The following is a 19,674-nucleotide window of genomic DNA, read 5'->3' as shown; positions in this document are numbered from 1 at the left end:
CAGTCGAACATTTTCTGTATCCAGAAAGGCCTGTACAGGACCTGCAACATGCGGTCATGCATCATCTTGCTGAAATGTAGGGTTTCGCAGGGATAAAATGAAGGTTAGAGCCACGGGTCGTAACACTGTTCAAAGTGCCGTCAATGCGAACAAGAGGTGACCGATACGTGTAACCAATGGCACCCCATACCATCACGCCCGGTGATAACGCCAGTATGGCGATGAGGAATAGGCGCTTCCAATGTGCGTTCACCGCGATGTCGCCAAACACGGATACGACCATCATGATGCTGTAAACCGAAGCTGGATTCATCCGAAAAAATGACGTTTTGCCATTCGTGCACCCAGGTTCGTCGTAGAGTACACCAACGCAAGCGCTCCTGTCTGTGATGCAGCGTCAAGGGTAACCGCAGCCATGGTCTCCGAGCTGATAGTCCATGCTGCTGCAAACTTCGTCGAACTGTTCGTGCCATGCGGATAAGATGCCTGCCATCTCGACTGCCAGTGATACGAGGTCGTTGGGATCCAGTACGGCGTTCCGTATTACCCTCCTGCACCCACCGATTCCATATTCTGCTAACAGTCATTGGATCTCGATCAACGCGAGCAGCAATGTTGCGATACGAGAAACCGCAATCGCGATAGGCTACAATCCGACCTTTATCAAAGTCGGATACGTGATGGTACGCAATTCTCCTCTTTACACGAGGCATCTCAATAATGTTTCACCAGGCAACGCCGGTCATCTGCTGTTTGTGTATGAGAAATCGGTTGGAAACTTTCCTCACGTCAGCACGTTGTAGGTGTCGCCACCGGCGGCAACCTTGTGTGAATGCTCTGAACAGCTAGTCATTTGCACGTCACAGCATCTTCTTCCTGCCGGTTAAATTTCGCGTCTGTAGCATGTCATCTTTGTGGTGCAGCAATTTTAAAGGCCAGTCGTGTACTTGGCGTGGCACAAAAGTCGCGTCGTATATCTCAGCTGTGAACTACTCACGTGTTTCACCTCCGCAGCGGAGCAGACATTCGCGTCGATGGCGAGCACCAGCGCGGCGAGGGCCATGTGTGCGCGGCGTGTGTGTCGGGGCGCTACTGGCAGCTCCCCGTCAGGGCTAGGCGGGCGGTCTCCGCACACGGCGTGCCGGGCCTCTTGATGGCCCCTTACCGCGCTAATATGGCGCACCCACGAGATTATTACGCTGATGACGGTGCCACGTACGGCCGGACGACCTTGGCCGTACAGTACAGAGGGACACGTCCCTGCCGGACTCCATAACGCACATCATAGTACACTGAAGCACCAAAGAAACTGGTATAGGCATGCGTCTTCAAATACAAAGATATGTACACAAGCAGAATACGGCGCTGCGGATGGGAACGCCTATGTAAGACAATCAGTGTTTGGCGCAGTTGTTATATCGGTTACTGCTTCTACAATGGCAGGTTATCAAGAAGTTTGAACGTGCCGTTATAATCGGCGCACGAGCTATGGGAGACAGTATCTCCGAGGTAGCGATGAAGTGGGGATTTTCCCGTATGACCACTTCAGGGGAGTACCGTGAATATTAGGAATCCGGTAAAACATCAAATCACCGACATCGCTGCGGCTGGATCGGGACCAACTACGACTGAAGAGAATCATTCAGCGTGACAAAAGTGCAATCCTTCCGCAAATTGCTGCAGATTTCAACGCTGAGCCGCCAACAAGTGGCAGGCCCATTCGTGTACCCTTGGGGACTGCATGTCACAAAGCCGCACGCCTTGCCTGGGACTGTCAACGCCGACATTGAATTGTTGACTGGAATCATGTTGCCTGGTCGGACGAGCGACGTTTCAAATTGTATCGAGCGGATGGGCGTGTACGGGTATGGAGACAACCTCATGAATGCCAGCCGAGCGGTTCTAGGCGCTTCAGTCTGGAACCGCGCGACCGCTACGGTCGCAGGTTCGAATCCTTCCTCGGGCTGGATCTGTGTGATGTCCTTAGGTTTGTTAGGTTTAAGTAGTTTTAAGTTCTAGGGGACTGATTATCTCAGATGTCAAGTACCATAGTGCTCAGGGCCACTTGAACCATTTTTTGAACAGAGCCTATGTTTATTGGTCACTGCAACCACAGGCGGCGCCATGACAACACCAATGCGACACAGAAGTACACCATAATCCAACTGATACCCTTGCAATACACCGTGCAGACTCGCTCCGTCTTCCTTTTTCCCGTGCAGAGCGCCGGCCCCCTCACATCAAGTGGGCGCTCGCCAACCAGCGCAAATGATTTAGACAGGAAAAACTCTTAGAAAGTAAGAGCATCGCGGAAGGTCACGACACGAAAATATCGCACATGAAGCGAGAAGACATCGCCACATAAATACGAGGATATATACTGAAGAGCCAAAGAAACTGGTACACCCGCCTAATATCGTGTAGGGTCCCCGCGAACACGCAGAAGTGCCGCAACGGGACGTGAAGTGGAATCGACCAATGTCTGAAGTAGTGCTGGAGGGAACTGACACCATGAATCCTGCAGGGCTGTCCATAAATCCGGAAGAGTTACGACGGGGTGGAGATCTCTTCTGAACAGCACGTTGCAAGGCATCCCAGATATGCTCAATAATGTTCATGTCTGGGGAGTTTGGTTGCCAGCGGAAGTGTTTAAACCCAGGAGAAATTTCCTGGAGCCACTCTGTAGCAATTCTGGACATGTGGGGTGTCGCATTGTCCTGCTGAAATTTCCTAACTCCGTCGGAATGCACAATGGACACGAACGGATTCAAGTGATCAGACAGGATGCTTACGTACGTGTCATCTGTCAGAGTCGTATCTAGACATATCAGGGGTCTCCTAACTGCACACGCCCAACACCATTACAGAGCCTCCTCCAGCTTGAACAGTCCCCTGCTGATATGCAGGGTCCATGGATTCATGAGGTTGATTCAAATGGCTCTGAGCACTATGAGACTTAACATCTGAGGTCATCAGTCCCCTAGAACTTAGAACTACTTAAACCCAACCAACCTAAGGACATCACACACATCCATGCCCGAAGCAGGATTCGAACCTGCGGCCGTAGCGGTCGCGCGGTTCCAGACTGAAGCGCCTCGGCCACAGCGGCTGGCTCTGTTCAAGAGTAGTTCCGCCTTTTCGTTGTGACGAGACCCGCGGAGTTTGGCCTGGCTTCCACATTTACGGCAGCTCCCGGGATTAATTTTTAAATGGTGAGCTATCTGTCTGGTGGATCTTTCCCAGATCGTGATTGCTCCGTGTGGCCATTCTATTTGTTCGAGGGGTGTTCTTCTAAATCGCTTTGAATGTTGAGTTTGCATCATCGTTAATCGCGAGTGGAAGTGACTGACATGTGCCCTGCTTGATCTTGCTATCAGTTCCTGACTGCTGTCAGTTGTGGCTGCTGTTCGGCGAATTTGTGTCTTATGTGAGTGAATTGCTACTTTTACAATTTGTAAATGAATTCCTCGCCTGCCTGCTAAAGCTTAACTTTGAACTTAAGTTGGATTTTACTGTGTCACTTTCTGCCTGTGGACGGTTGTAATTTGTTGAAAACCTTGTGCCATCAAGTGGCGGTATTCTCAACAGATAAAAACTGTGGCCAAGTTTTCGTCCTTTACAAGGTTAAAGTCTTGAGTGGATCTACAGATTAACTTTTATGAATGTTAATTTGATTCAAGCTATCTTAACGACAGAATTAACATCAACTGTAGCTGCAGTTTATTACGCAATACCGAATTTAAGAAACTTCGGGCCGAATCTGATCTCAATTTGTTTTCTACCTCGATGATCCTGTATCTTACTGTTGTGGTGATTTGTTTAAGTGAGCAGCATGTTAATGTTTTTTTTGTGTTACAGAAGCTGTTGTCAGTGTATAGCCGTGCTGGTTATTGTTCCGGTGGGGTCTCGCGCACGAAATTAAGACGCGATGCCGATGTTGAACGCCAAAGGTCAATATTGTGCTAATTTGGGCTTACCCTCTCAGCGTTATGTAATTATCACCCCATATTTATTGTTGTGCTTTTCTCTGTAAGCTGCAAATTCTTTGGTTATTATCCAGGCTGCTCAATTGTCATAGAGACTTTTGCTGTTAAGACAATTTACATTTGAATAGTTTGAAAACTTCCAGCTCGTTATAAACTGTGTTACCGTACTGACATTCTTAAGGGGCTATAATTTTTTCTGGGTCAAAATTCGTTCATTCAACTTACATCAGAAGTTACGTTTTTTAATTTTAACTCTGAAGTTAATTCTATGTAGCAGTTATGCTGTTTTTATTAAAGTTATTGGCCATAAGGCTGTTTATCTTGCACACATTCAAGAACTGTTTTCTTAAATGGGTAGTATTTTTTTAAAATTTTTTTAAATTAATTCTATAACATTAATAGACCACCGGTTACTTATGATAGCATTATTCTGTAATTGTGTTGTTACCAGTGTTTGCATCTTTGGTTTGTCAAATGTTTTTATTGTATACTCAAATCGTGGCTCAGCATTCCACTCCTGCAGCCTTGTGCCCTGCTTCCTACTTTATTGATTTTCGCTTTGCAATAAATGTTGGAAGTGTTAGTTGACCATTACCGTTCCCGTACACACAATGAACTAAAATCTGCGCTCTCGGATATCACAGCACTATTCCTTACAGAGTAACAGTACAAAAGTGTCTGCAACAAAATTTCGGTAGAAAATGGCAGTCAAAGAATGGAGATCTGGTAACGTTGCAGTCTGATATATGACAAGTACCTTCATTCAACAATCTATAGCTGTGTTATCTAGTTGCTGCAGTTGGTAGAGTTTTTTGTTGGAATACACAGGTTCGAGACACCGAGTATTAGTCCAGTAGTACGAGGGTAAATCAATTATTATCCGTAGTTTAGTTATATTGTTGTTTATTTTGGTAGTACTGTCGTTTTACGTTGATTGCGCATGTTTTGTTTATTTGTTGTTATATCTTTGCAATTTTCAAGCTGCTAGGTTAGTTTCGTTATCGCTGCCGTTCTGTTAATCATGGCTCCTCCGCTCTCTATTTGCACCAAAGAAGAGCAACGTTCACTGAACCGTTTTTTGGGGCCGAAATACATTGAAGACTTTCGGTACAGTGCGGGAACAGTGTTATGCCACAACAGAGTGTCTACCACTGGATTGAAAAATTCCGGAATGGTCGCACAAGTGTTACGCACGATGAAAGAGCCGGACGACCGTTTACCGCCACAAATGAAGAAACCACTGAGCGTTCACGTGAAATGATTCTCTTAGATAGACGATTGACGAAGTGGCACATCGTTTGCAAATTAGTCACGGTTCTGCCTACGAAATCATCCACAACAGACTTGGGTTTCAAGAAGTTAGTGCAAGATGGGTCCCAAAACAGCTCACACAGTTGCATAAACAAACGCGCTTGGACATCTGCAAAAAAAACATTTGGATCGCTATGATGACGAAGGGGACAACATCTTAGACAGGGTCATTACTGGTGACGAAACATGGATTCATCATTACGAGCCGGAGAGTAAATGGCAGAGTAAGGAATGGAAACATCCAAATTCGCCGTGCAAGAAAACTTCAAGAACCATCCGTCCGCAGGAAAATTGATGCTTACGGTTCTTTGGGACGCACAAGGTCCAGTACTGGAACATTATGAGGAAAAGGGCACAATAACAAACATTGTACGCTACAGTGAGAAGCTTACTGCCAGGATAAAGCCTGCACTTCGAATCAAAGGCCGAGGTTTGCTGTCAAAAGGCGTGTTGTTGCACGACAATGCCCGTCCGCATACTGCTACCCACACTGCTGAAACGCTCCAGAAACTCAAATTTGAAGTATTTGATTATACCCAATATAGTTCCGATCTTGCCCCTTCTGAATATCACTTGTTTGGTCCACTCAAACAAGCATTAAGGGGCTGTCGATTTGCCTCGAACGAAGCAGTGAAAGAAGCGGTGCATTCCTGGCTCGCAGCTCAACTTAGAACCTTCTTTTATGAGTGCACCAGAGAGCTTGTACAACAATGGACCGAGTGCGTTGAAACGCAAGGAGACTATGTCGAAAAATGATGTTATCGTACGTTTCCTAGTTGATTACAATAAAACTGCTTTGCGGATAATAATTGACTTACCCTCGCATTTTTTTTATGTTCTAACTTCAATCTGTCCGATAATGTTGGAGTACACAATGTTTTTTGAACAATTCATATCCTAGAACTACAGTTTTTGTAACGTAGAACGAAACAGTTATTGGTCAGACATGTGAGCAGTATTCATGAAGAGTAATGATCAATTAAAAAATAAATTTGATTTATATAATAAAGACGACTGGTTACAACGTTGTGGCAGTTTCGATCTGTGAGCCTTTTAGTCCGAAAATAAAAAGAATTGTTTAATACAACCAACCAGTTGCAACAAGATTTTTAGTTTAACCTGATTTCGACACAGATTATGGGTGTCTTCTTCAGAAAATCCCAAAAATTGCATGTAGTAGCAAACGAACAGATTTATGAGCAAAATGTTATCGTCACATAAAATACTTCTTAAGAAGATATTCAAACCGTAACATTGGAACTGACTTAAAACTGCCAATCGTCAGCAAAATTGTCGCTACATGGCACAGCATACTGTTAGCCGCTATGGTCACTACGAGGATGGCTAGACGAGAAATGCAGGGCAGTAGAAGCATGCATAAGTGGAGGAAGGATAAATGGCACCTATAAGAAAATTAAAGAGACATTTAGAGAAAAGAGAAGCAGCTGTATGAATGTTAAGAGCCAGTGTTCAGACGGCAATCCAGTACTAAACAAAGAATGGAAAGGTAAAAGATTGGTTGATTTAAAGGGGAGGGGGGAGAGAGACCAACGCAAGGAATATGTAGAGGGAAAAAAAAGAGAAACGAACTTTGAGGCAATGTTACAGAAAAAGAAATAGATGAAAATGAGTTTGGAGGAGAATTTAACAGAGCACTGGAAGACCTAAGTTGAAACAAGGCCCCTGGAGTAGACGAAATCCCCTCAGAATTAATGAGGTCCTTGGGAGAGGCAGTCATGACAAAACTTTTTCACCTGGTAAGCACGATACATGCGATACATAAAACAACCGAAACACCTTCCGATTTAATGTAGAATATAGTGGTTCCTATTCCAGAGAGGGCAAGTGTTGACGGATGTGAATATTCTGAGCCATCACTTTAGTAAGTCGTAGATGCAAAATACTGACACGATTTATTTGCAGAAGCACAAGAAAACTGGTATAAAATCGGCGTAAAAATCAGCTTGAGTTCTGGAGAAATGTAGCAACGTATGAGCCAATACTAACCTTCCGATTAATCTTAGGAGATGGTATAGAGAAAAGCTTTAGAGAAAGCTTTTGACAATGTTGACTGAAATACGCGGTTTGAAATTCTGAAGGCAGCGGAGATAAAATAACGGATCGGAAGGTTGTATACAGCTTGTACAGAAATCAACTGCACTTATAAGAGCCTAAGGACATGAAATGGAAACAATGGTTGAGAATGGACTGAAACAGGGCTGTAACCTATACCCTATGTTATTCAGTCCGTACACAAAACAAGCAGTAAGGGAAACCAAGGGAAATTTTAAGAGGGAAATAAAATCAGGAAGAATAAATAAAACCTTGGAGGTTTGCTGATGACGTTATAATTGTGTTAGCGTCATCAATGCACTTGGACGAGTAGATGAGTGGAACGACTAGTATCTTCAAAAGAGGTTATAAGATGAAAATCAACAAGAATAACGGAATGTAGTCGAATTAAATCAGATGATATTGAAGGTATTTAATTAGGAAATGAGACACTAGAAACAATAGATGGCTTTTGCTATTTGGGCAGTAAAATAACTGATGATGGTCGAAGTAGAAAGGATATAAAGTGCAGAATGTCTGTAGCTCAATAAACATTTCTGAAAAAAGAGGCCGGCCGGGGTGGCCGAGCGGTTCTACGCGCTACAGTCTGGAACCGCACGACCGCTACGGTCGCAGGTTCGAATCCTGCCTCGGGCATGGATGTGTGTGATGTCCTTAGGTTAGTTAGGTTTAAGTAGTTCTAAGTTCTAGGGGATTGATGACCTTAGAAGTTAAGTCCCATAGTGCTCAGAGCCATTTGAACCATTTTGAAAAAAAGAGAAATTTGCTAACATGAAATATAAATGTAAGTGTTAGGATGCCTTTTCTGTAGGTATATATCTGGAGTGTAGCTTTGTACGGCAACGGAACGTGCACTGTAAGCAGTTCAGACAAGAAGAGAATAGAATCTTTTAAAATGTGGTGCTACAGAAGAATGCTGAAGACTTTACAGGTAGATCGAGTAATTAATGAGGAGGTTGAAAGCGAACAATTTAGATTAGGCGTTACAGTGACTGTTATTGATATCGAATGAAACAATAAGTTTACTGTTAACAGACACTGTTTATTTATACCCATGACGAGTTTCGAAGGTTTAAACCTCCATTATCTGGTGGATTTTAATATGTGAGTGAGAAATATGCGTGTGTTGTGTTATGACTTCTTTGTTTACAATATATGACAGTTTACAAGTGATGTTACGACAGAGAAAGGAACCTGTGGCCACTGGAGACAGTGGCACAACTTACCCCAAAAACATAACACAACACACACATACCTCATACTAACACACGTAAAACCACCTGGTGATGGAGATTTAAACCTTCGAAACGCGTCGTGTATGTAAATAAAAAATGACTAATTTCAGTAAACTTGATGTTTCATTCTATAATGAGGAGGTAGTGAATAAAACTGGAGAGAAAAGCGAAACTTGATTAAAAGGAGGGATCCGTTGATAGGACACGACCTGAAACATTAAGGAATTGTTAATTTGGTAATGCAGGGAAGTGTGGGATATAAAAAGTGTAAAGGGAGACCAAAATGTAAATAGGGTAAGCAGTTTCAGTGGGCGTATGTTGGAGTAATTATTCTGAGATTAAGTAGCTTGCGCAGGATAGAGTAGTGTGGAGAGGTAATAAACCAGTCTTCAGACTGAGACCACAACATCATCATCAACAACAGCAACAACAACACACTATTGTGGAATATGAAACAGTAATATATTTTAATTAACCTTAAGGCTTTTTAGCGAGTCTCTGTAACACGGCTTCCGACCTTAGGGAGTACTGCCGATCACGGCAAACTGGTTTCGTATGCTTTTTTGTAAGTTTTTACTTGTTACTCGTCATGGTGTTTATCTTTTCAGGTTTATTGTTCGTCGTGGTATCTCAGTTGCTTTTCTCAGATTAACTTACACTTTCGTATTTCTTGCTTTTTCAGCTTCCTCTAGAACTGCTCTCGCTTTGCAGCAGAGGGAGGAAATTTATTCATAGCTACCTGACCTAGCACGGTCCGCCGACTGAGAACTCATTCCCGGAAATCCCCACACGTCCGAGGTCGGAACAGAGTGCACGTTATTTAGAATAGGAATACGGCGCTTATCTGCTGTTGCATATCCCTCGCTTGCTTAATAGCAACGAAACCGCTGCAGTGTACATTGGTTCAGGAAAGACACGAGAGTGACGCGCTTGACTATGGAGACACGACATATGAAAAAGTCAAAACACTTTCGCAGGATTTATCGAACTAAAGAAAGTGTTTGACAATGTAAAGTTGGATAGGATGTTTGAAATCCTCAGATACATACGCAAAAAAGTTAGAGGGAGACGGGTGATACACAGTATACACGGTAACCAAGAGGGGACAATAAGACAAAAGTACTAGATTGAAAAGGGGGTAAGGTAGGGATGCAATCTTTCTCAGTTATTCAACCTATACATTCAAGATGCTAGGAAGAACAGTAAAGAATGACTCAGAAGTTGGATTAAAATCAGAGAGAAATGGTGTGAATGATAAAATTTGCTAGCGACGTAGCCATACTTTGCGCAAGGGAGGAAGAGCTCCAGGAGTGCTCCAGCCACCGCCTCACTTAGGTCGATGTGTTACTCAGATCTTGCTCTCCTCCCATACTGCGATGCCCCTGTGGACGCGGTTTCCCGCCAAGCTGCGTTGCTGTACGAGTAATCTTCCCAAGAGGCGATCTAGCAGAGGTACAGAATAACGCACCTTCGCTCTGCGAAAGGAATCCTCTTCATGGCCTTGGTTTGAAATGGTCGTTACAACGCAGGAACCAGACCAGTGAAGACAACACAGAAAATTTAATGTGTGTGTCTGAATTCCTAAGGGACTAAACTGCTTAGGTCCTCGGTCCCTAGACTTACATACTACTTAAACTACTTTAAACTAACTTACGCTAAGAACACCACACACACCCGTGCCCGAAGGGGGACTCGAACCTCCGGAGGGAGGCGCCGCGCAGCCCGAGGACATGGCACCTCAAACGGCGCGGCCACTCCGCGTGGCCAGAAAATTTAGCAGGACGAAATGTTATCATCATAGGACCACCTGTGCTCAGACTTCTGCCAAATTCGCTGGCCCATCCAGGATGATTGAACAATGTTATTTTCGTAAGGAATAATATTTTTAACGGCCACTGCGACCTCGCAATACGATTCAGTGTTCGTTTTGGAGTCATGCTTACATGCTTCAGAATACGTTTTGAAGAGTCGCGATAAATAAACGGCAGATGAGTTTATACCACGTGCCTTCGGGTCACATCGACTATATCTACTGCTATGATTTTTTAGTACTATCAACCGCGACTACCACGGCAAGTCCTGCATTACCCAACGAGTCTCTGTTTGCAAGACAACTCTTACACGAACGTTTCTTCTTCAATGGTGATGATTACGTGGACTACGATAGTGATTCCGTTGTTCGTATACGGAATGGTCATTAGCTATCCTGCTTGTATTAATGGGAAATAAGATGACAATGGTTTGAATAAAATTAATAATTTGGGAAGAGGTAGATACCGTAGACAATAAAAAACCATTTTCAATCCAATGAACAAGTGATAAAAATTAATTGAGAACCTGTGACTTTATGATGTCTCAAAAGAGAAATGTTCAGATAGTATTCATATGATTCAAGTAAACGTGATGGTTAATCTCTGGCTAAATAATGAGTCTGAAACAGTGGTATGATACAATTCAGAATATCCTGCCCACTAACTTCGGAAGGAGTCCGTGCACTACAGGAAACCATACATACGGCAACTACATTTACCGCTACTACCGAGCGAGGCGACGCAGTGGTCAGGACACTGGAATCGCTTTCGGGAGGACGACGGTTCAAGTCCGCATCTGCCCGTCCAGATTTAGGTTTTCCGTGATTTCCTTAAATAGCTTTAGACAAATGCCGGGATGGTTCCTTTGAAAGGACAAGACAGAAAATCTTTCCCATCCCTGACACAGTCCGAGCTTATGCTCCATCTCTAATGACATCGATGTCGACGGGACATTAAACCCAACCTTCCTTTTTTACTGGTACTTTCTCAAACCTGTTACCTGTCGCAGCTGTATCCGAAAGAACCATTTGGATGTCGTTCTATCAAAGTCCTCGGGCCTCCACTACGAATCAATACTTACTTAGAGGCATACTGTGATAGAATACCTAAAGGAGGATATGAATCTCCTGTTTAATTCTAGACCTGTTTGTCAAATAAATTCACGAAAACCGGGTCTTGTAGCAGTAATGTGTTACATTGGCTCCATCACATTCAATATAAACACTTTTCGTGAGCATTGTTTCACTGAATTGGGTTTTTAGCAAGAAGCCTGAATACGCCTTTTGTTGCCTGATGTGTTAAAGATTGAAGTACTTATGAGTGAAATCCTCACCCATCTCCGGAGAGCGCCTTTTAGTCGTTGCTTCGAAACTTATTAGCTCTTGTAGCAGAGTAGTTGGCGAACTCACCTGGAACAGAAGAAACAGGTAGTTACTAAAAGTGCTTTTCTTTTCGTTTCTTTTTGCCAAGAAAAGGACTGAAATTGGTTCCTAACAAGTATGACCTATTTGCTTTTGGTTTTAATGCATTCCGTTTTATCATCGCTCGTAATCACAATTAGACGTATTGTATACATAATTAAACGTTCTGCTAGAGCACTAGCTTAGCCTGTCTGCAGTTGACGCAATTAGCAGGACGTCTACGATAAGAACATTCCAGACCATGGTAACGCCCTCACTTCCCGTATTCTTTGGTGTCCACCTGTGACTAATTAATAACCTATTGCTTATTGACTACTTCCTCCGACTGTACTTTTACAGTTAGCTGAAACGAATGATTAAAAGGGACGGTTGACAGATTAATCCGATACCTTGATTTATCGAGAACAGTAATCGGTCACATTCACCGTAGAGCTATTCAAAGGAATTGCCTCGATGGAAGGGCATAGATTCGACCCTTTTTGCAAGGTTGAACAGCAACAGAAATCCGGTGAGCGTGGGAGAAATTGCTCCAAGGTTTTACTATGCACAGAGAATTTACCTACATGCTGCAACTTGGTTTGCTGTGGTCACAGTAACCTCGGTCAGGTTTCATGGTACTGTCGATTTCTGAATCAGGCCTGTGACATATTTTTCTTCTCCACCGAGTTTGAATTTAACGGTCTGACTCATTTACAGTCTTAAGAAGTGGACACTGCGCAACATCACCCCGATACGAAACTAACCACAGTGTATCGCCAAATGTGTGGCCGTGCTGTTCCTCTTATATCGGTCTCTCACGTCACTGTCTTTTTTAAAACTATGCGCATACATAATAAATTTTGTATAACCAGGTTCGCTGGTAAGAACATTAGTTTTATTTCTAACTGTAGGCCTATTTAACCTATACAGCTTTCATCAGGTTATCTGTAATAGAACATCTTATAAATTTTGGTACGTTTGTTGTATTAAAATTGAATTATTTATGAATCATCTGATTTTATATACTTTTTCAAGTCCTGTCTTCCATGCAATATTGTTGTTTGTGTTGCTGTCTATTTGTTACTGATTATGTTTCACGTTAATGTAGCAGTAATAACCAGTTTCCTAGTACTTCTGACTTTTCTTTTAGTGGTAGTCAAAGAAGAGGAACTTGTGGCACAACTTGGTTAGAAGAAGTGATCGGTTGGGAGGACACGTTCTGAGGCATCAAAGGATCACGAGTTTAGTACTGGAGGGAAGCGTGGAGGTAAAAATCGTAGAGGGAGATAAATAGTTGAATACACTAAGCAGATTCAGAAGAATGTTGGTTGCAGTATTAACTCGGAAATGAAGAGGTTTGCACAGGATAGAATAGCATGGAGAGCTGCATCAAATCAGTCTTTGGACTGAAGACAACAACAACAACAACAACAGCAACAACAGTTGCCACAGTGACAGCAGTTGTGACAGGTGATCAGCTATTTTGTTATTTCTACTTCTGTCTATTTGTTTACTGATTCTGTTCTTTTGTGTTGTTATAGTAGTAACCAATTATGTGTTCACTTGACATTTCACTAACAATAGTCGGAAATAAACTTAATTTCCAATTGAAATTGTGTGACAGCAATTGTATCAGATGATCAGCGATACTGTATGGTTACATCTGCTTATTGACGATTCTACCAGCGATGTTAATGGGTTATATTGAATGAATATCTGTGGTGTTGTGTCTGCTTTTGTGTGTGCTTTTTATGTCGTCCTGGCTTCGTCAGTCACGTGTATTTCAGCTTCCAAGGTAGCAAGGTAACACTACTCGGTGGGCCACAATAGTGATATTATGTTCATCACTAATTTCAGTTCTGCTACTTCTCATTACTTTCGTCATTCTGCTGTAAACTCAACAGGTGCTCCATTTCTTCATTGATCATAATTATGTCATCAGTTTATTTTATAAATGATATCCCTTCACCCTCCGTTAATCCTACTTTGAATCTAGCAGTTACTTCCGTCATTGCTTCTCCGATGCATAGATTGAACAGCAGGGGCGAAAGATTACATCCCTTCCATCCTTTCTATTCGTGTACTTCGTTCCTCGTCTTCTGTTCTTATTTTTCCCGCTTGGTCCTTGTACTTGATGTATTCACCCGTCTTCCCCTACAGCCTGCTCATGCCTTCCTGAGAATTTCGAAAATTTTACACCATTTTGCTTTGTCGAACGCTTTTCTGTCTGGACGAATTCTATGAATGTGTCTGGGTTTTTGTTAACGCCTGCTTCCATTACCACGCATAACATTATAACTGCCTCCCTGGTGGCTTATCTTTCTTAAAGCCAGTATTGATCGTCATCTAACAGATTCTCATTTTCCTTTTCCATTCTTCTGTAAATTATTCTTGTCCGCAACTTTGATGCATGAGCTGCTATGCTGATCGTGCGATAGTTTTTGCACTTATATGCCGTTTCTATGTTCGGGATTGTGCAGATGATATTTTTCGAACGTCTGGTGTATGTCCTGTCCCGTAGCTTTTAAACAGCAACTTGAATAGTCGTTTGGTTGCTACTTCCTCCAATGATTTTAGAAATTCCTAAGGGATGTTACCTATATTTTTTTCTTTTTTTGGTCTCAAACTTTCCAAAGTTCTGTTAAACTCTGATACTGGATCCCTTATGTCTTTACATGGACTCCGGTTTCCTCTTCTACCACGTCATCAGACAATTTTCCCCCCTTGTAGAGACATTAAATGTTCTCTTTCCATGGATCCGCTCTGGCCCCGTCGTTGATTAATGGAATCCCCCCTTTCCTCTTAATATTAACGCCTTTTGATTTTTATCTATACGCTGAATCTGTCATTAAGAGGATGACTCCCTTTTTTATTTCTTCGCATTATTCTTGCAGCCATTTCCCTTTAGCTTCCCTGCACTTCGTGTTTATTTTTTTTAAAGTGACATACTGCTGTACTCGTATTCCTGTCTACTCCTGTACATTTTTGTGTTTCCCTTTTCCAATCTACTATTGCAGCGAAGATGGTGGATGGCCAACTATTCAGGAAATAAAAATTGAAGTGAATTTAAAGACTAGATGGCTTTTAGAGTGATTGCTTGCCTGATTATCGCTTTTGCAGAAGATTTTCATTTAGTCTAAGCGTTACAGGGATTTGTGTGACATCATATATATGCTCGTTATGGCATAAATATAACGGCAGATCATGGCTGGAGGAAACGCCTAGCATGGACGTAAAATTGGTGGACGAGGGCCGCAACCAATCAATTGGTTCGTTATGGAAGCATAAGGCCAATCAGTGTGTCAACTAAGCGCTGATTGACTGAAAGGCCGAATATTGAATAATTTTCGGGAGCTGCTGCTGACAAAAGCAGTCGACGAACTAGGCATGGAGTTTTGTAGTGTGGAGCTGCCAGTTCTGAACGTTGTGTGGGGAGCAGACTTTTAAGAAAAGTTATTCGTCATGTTTGATTTTCCGGAAGTTACAAATGTGAATTATGGACCAAAGAGATCGACAGTATAAAAATGAGAGAGAGAGAGAGAGAGAGAGAAAAGTTACATTACGATTCCTTAGGTGAAGGGCTAATGCGGAAGTGACTAACTCTTAGTTGAGTCGACCCTAAGTGTGCAGAATTTCTTACAGCAGAGGCCATATCAGTAAGCAACATCACACGGTAATTTGACCACGCTCCTAACGGCTGTAAAACCGGCAAGCAGCAAGCAAGAGGCACGTTCGCTGTTGAATACGCTTCCTGTATAACGCCGACTCATCACGCTGAACTCCGACGGATTGTTATTCACCTGGAATACACCCGGAACTCTGCCACGGATTCATTAGCATTCCCGAAGACGACTTGGAAACGGACTGTTCAGCTCTTCACTTTAAGTATACAAGAGCCTCGTTCTTTGATTTATTATTTAACTTGCGCATTTTTGGTTGGCTCTAAGCACTATGGGCCCTAACATCTGAAGTCATCAGTCTCCTAGACTTAGAACAACTTAAACCTAACTAACCTACGGACATCACACACATCCATGCCCGTGGCAGAATTCGAACCTGCGACCGTAGCAGCAGCGCGGTTCCGGACTGAAGCGCCTAGAACCGCTCGGCCACAGCAGCCGGCTTGCATTTTTGGAATTCGTCCCGAATTGTACAATAAATGTGTAAGTTTGCAGGATTTCGTGGCCGTTTTCGTTGAAGGTAAAATTTTTTCGGTGACCAGAATTATCTCCCTTACTTCTAAGTAAATAATTTTTCTGTGAAACTGCGGCGTCTAGTCAGAAAAACAAACACTTTTGTGAAAGATTGAAAACTTAAAGACAAAATATTACGAAGAAGAAATTAGTGACAAATTCTGGTGATCTTCGACGTCAAAACTTTATTTACTAGCATTGCAGTAGCCGATATTGTCGACATCATTCATGGTAAAACTGCCCCAGACATTTGTGAATTTGTCGAATTGCAGGCGAGCTATTTTAAATAATAAAAAGAATATGAGGTACGATCTTTCGGTGACCTGCAGGCTCATCACTGTCGCCGGTAGTAGATGACAGGGCATTAAGTAATGCGTATTTAAAGCATCTTTGTAACTTTGCTAGGTGGGTAATACATTTTTCAAATGTTCACACAGTAAATAAGAGTTGCGCAGATACGATTACTTTAGTGACAGACTGAAAAATTCTTTTCGTCTGTACTTGGAGTTTACGTGATGTGGAGCGAAATATCACTCGCAGCAGTGGCCAGAATTTACACACTTAGCGGTCTGCGGAGCGCGAGAAAATTTGCCAGACGTGTTGCTACCCGGAAGCGGTTTTTGTCGGACTGAGATTAATCCTCTACACTGCTACACTATTACGTAAGTGTAAATACAGGCCGCCAGCCTCTTTGATCTGCGAGAGTGTGTTAAATGTCTCAATACTCCAAAGTCAATAACTAGAGGCCTGTAGCTGTTGTAACGTTCTTTAAAAATGTGAAATGGGAAACTTTACGATTACGTTGGATGAAGTCTGGATTGTGGAATGAGTATTGAACTCTAATTGTCGTGTTGTAACTGCAAATGCTGTGCCTACTCTGTGTTGTTGATAGCGAAACATTACACGATTTGATTGGGCAATGCAACTTCAAATAAAAATAACGAAATACAGTCACTACAAAAGACATTCAGCCCCTTACGCACTGAATCATCTGGCCCTGTCCAAAACTGATAACTTTGGTCCCTGTGCACATAACAAATAAATTAAATTATCTTACCTCTAGAGCAGCAGCGGAGTAACGTGATATATCCTGGTCTCCCACAAGTAATACAAATGCTAACTCCAGACCCAGCAGTGTGCAATGCTGGCCGTAATACTTCAAATGCACATGGAATTCGTTTGGATGGTAAACGAGAAGATTTGAGAAAACTCAACTTGTTTAATAAATATATGACCTGGACTGGGAGGCGGTACTAATTATGGCGAATCACTGACACTCAATTTTTTTAGCAAAATTATATTATAAGTTAAGTTTGTCTTTTCAGAAACATCTGATAATTGAAGTTACATTACCGCAATTGATTCACAAACAATGAGATTTAACCAGCAAGTATTATCTAACTACATTAATCCAACATAAATGAAAATCATCAAATTACACATAACTCTGTCAACAAATCTTAAATTCATTACAAAAATGAAATATTTAATTAGTTTCTCTATCAAAATCGTGTACATACCTTCTGGTGTTATTCAACAGTTGCAAGTTATCCGCCAACTCATCTATACTAACGCGCTGGCAAAAACAGAAATCATCATTATTTAAATATTTACTTTATTTGCCTGAAGACTTCTGCTTCCAGATTCAACAATATTGACATATCTACATTAATTTAACTCTTGGTGGCTTCACACAGCACACCACAGAAACTGCCTACTCGGTCGTCTTTCCCTCACCTACAACTGTGTGCCCAGGGCTTTCATACTCCAACAAAGCAGTACAGTATCTTTGGCGCTGCGGTCGCGCGCAGTCAGCGATCCACATTATCGAGCCTATCAGACATTCATTGTTTATAGTACTACCCGGCGCCTCCACCAGAGACTAGACCGGTCGCGTTCCGGGGGCTGAGGCTAATCTGTCCTGCGCTCCAGATTGCCCCACCACTGTGCTATTTCCAGAAAGTGAGCGAGACGGTAAGAGGGCTATATGCTGAAGGCTGCACTTCGGAAGACGTATTGGTGCAACACAGTGCGACTACTTCAGAAAGGCGAATATTTTAGTGTACTTCTTTAAGCAGAATTTTATCACGGCGGTACGAAAGGAAGAAGGGGGAGGGAAGCAGAGTCAGATGTTCACTGAGCCAAGTATCGAATACGGCGATAATAGTCTGTTTCCAAATCAACACTCATTCGCCACATTGATTCCTCCTTCTTTTTCCCACCATTGCGCCAGCACAAATGGTATGCAACTGTTTCCATTTGTACTGGGAAAACAGGAAGTGCAAGGGGCCTAGTCATGTTCTTCCGCACAAGGCAGAACATAGAAATTCCGCTACAGTTCGGTGAACTAATATCCTGTATATATGCAGTTGTCCGAGCACAGATGTAGAGATCATATTGCGAGTTCGTTGCTCTTGAAATGATAATTAAATCAAGACCCCAAGCTGTCAACAGGCGTTGATATACATCAACGGGGACAGTTGAAAATGTATGCCCCAACCGTGACTCGAACCTGGGATATCCTGCTTACATAACAGACGCTCTACCCATCTGAGCCACCGAGGGCACAGGGGACTGCTGGGATTTATCACTTGCACGCTCCCCGTGGGACCCACATTCCCAACTTGATGCCCACACACTACATTCGTAGAGCCCCTGCCCATTACACTCATTACTCGCGGCAGACAATCTTACGGAGTCCCGTAAGAGTTCGGGCAATGCGTGTGCATCCAGCACAGAAGAAGGAGGTCAATGGCCGATTAGCCGTAACCATCTTCATATTTGTTGCTCTTGGTGGGATGTTGTAGAATAACGAATGAGATGATAAAGGCTTTTGATTCAGCTGAATTGTCAGATAACTTCCAAATTAAGAACTTTTTACACTGTCGAAAAAAAAATCACAAAACGGAGTTGTGCGTCATAAACGAAAGTTAGTAGGCGTGTTTCTGTGTCTGAAAGATGTTTATTCAATTTTCGAGCCATTCGCATAAGAGTATCTAACAACCCTACCACAACAAAGGTCAAAAATTAATTATGATTGTAGTGTTGCTCACGCTGCTAAATACTGTATTTTCGGGCAACAACAAAGTTATATTATGTGGCAGGTGTCATTAGAGCGCAGTTAATAAAGTCATTTCATGAAATAATGGATAAACTAGGCACTCATCTTTTCGTGTTTCCCACGCTGATCTCGTTGTGAACTCATGCCTCAATCGTCGAAAATCTAGGTGGTGATGATTCCAAGCTCGGATGCAAAGAGGCCTAGGTGTTATTCTGCGATATTCAAAAGTTTTATAGATGTGTTTCATAAATCATTCTTGTAGATTAGACTTTTGCAAGTTAGGACAATGGTGATGTAAAAAAGTAATCAGCACTCCGAATTTAAGTTACACTTCTTTTTTGTTAGTTTTGTTGCAACATCACTTCACAATATAAAACATACTTGAAAATATCTTCCTCACTGATAAAGTTCACATTTCATAAACTAACTACAATTTGTGTCTTTTCAACATGACGACCAAGACTTGAGTCCCTAATAAGGGCTTACGCGCCCAAAAAATCAGAGTTACAAGTACGTCAAAGATCATAGTGACAAAAGAAAGAATACACATAAGAATATCATTGCAATATAAACATATCGATGTATCAAAGTACCTCTACATTAA

At 42.4% G+C, this 19,674-nt stretch overlaps 1 protein-coding gene across 1 annotated transcript in view; it reads right to left on the bottom strand.

Moving 5' to 3' along the window:
* The window catches only part of LOC124615973 (venom dipeptidyl peptidase 4-like), a 572,498-nt gene that overhangs the window by 306,849 nt on the left and 245,975 nt on the right, over positions 1-19,674 (bottom strand). The window lies entirely within an intron of this gene.

The sequence above is a fragment of the Schistocerca americana genome, chromosome 5, assembly GCF_021461395.2.
Source record: "Schistocerca americana isolate TAMUIC-IGC-003095 chromosome 5, iqSchAmer2.1, whole genome shotgun sequence".
NCBI lineage: Eukaryota > Metazoa > Arthropoda > Insecta > Orthoptera > Acrididae > Schistocerca > Schistocerca americana.
This window is presented reverse-complemented; position numbering and strand designations above follow the sequence as displayed.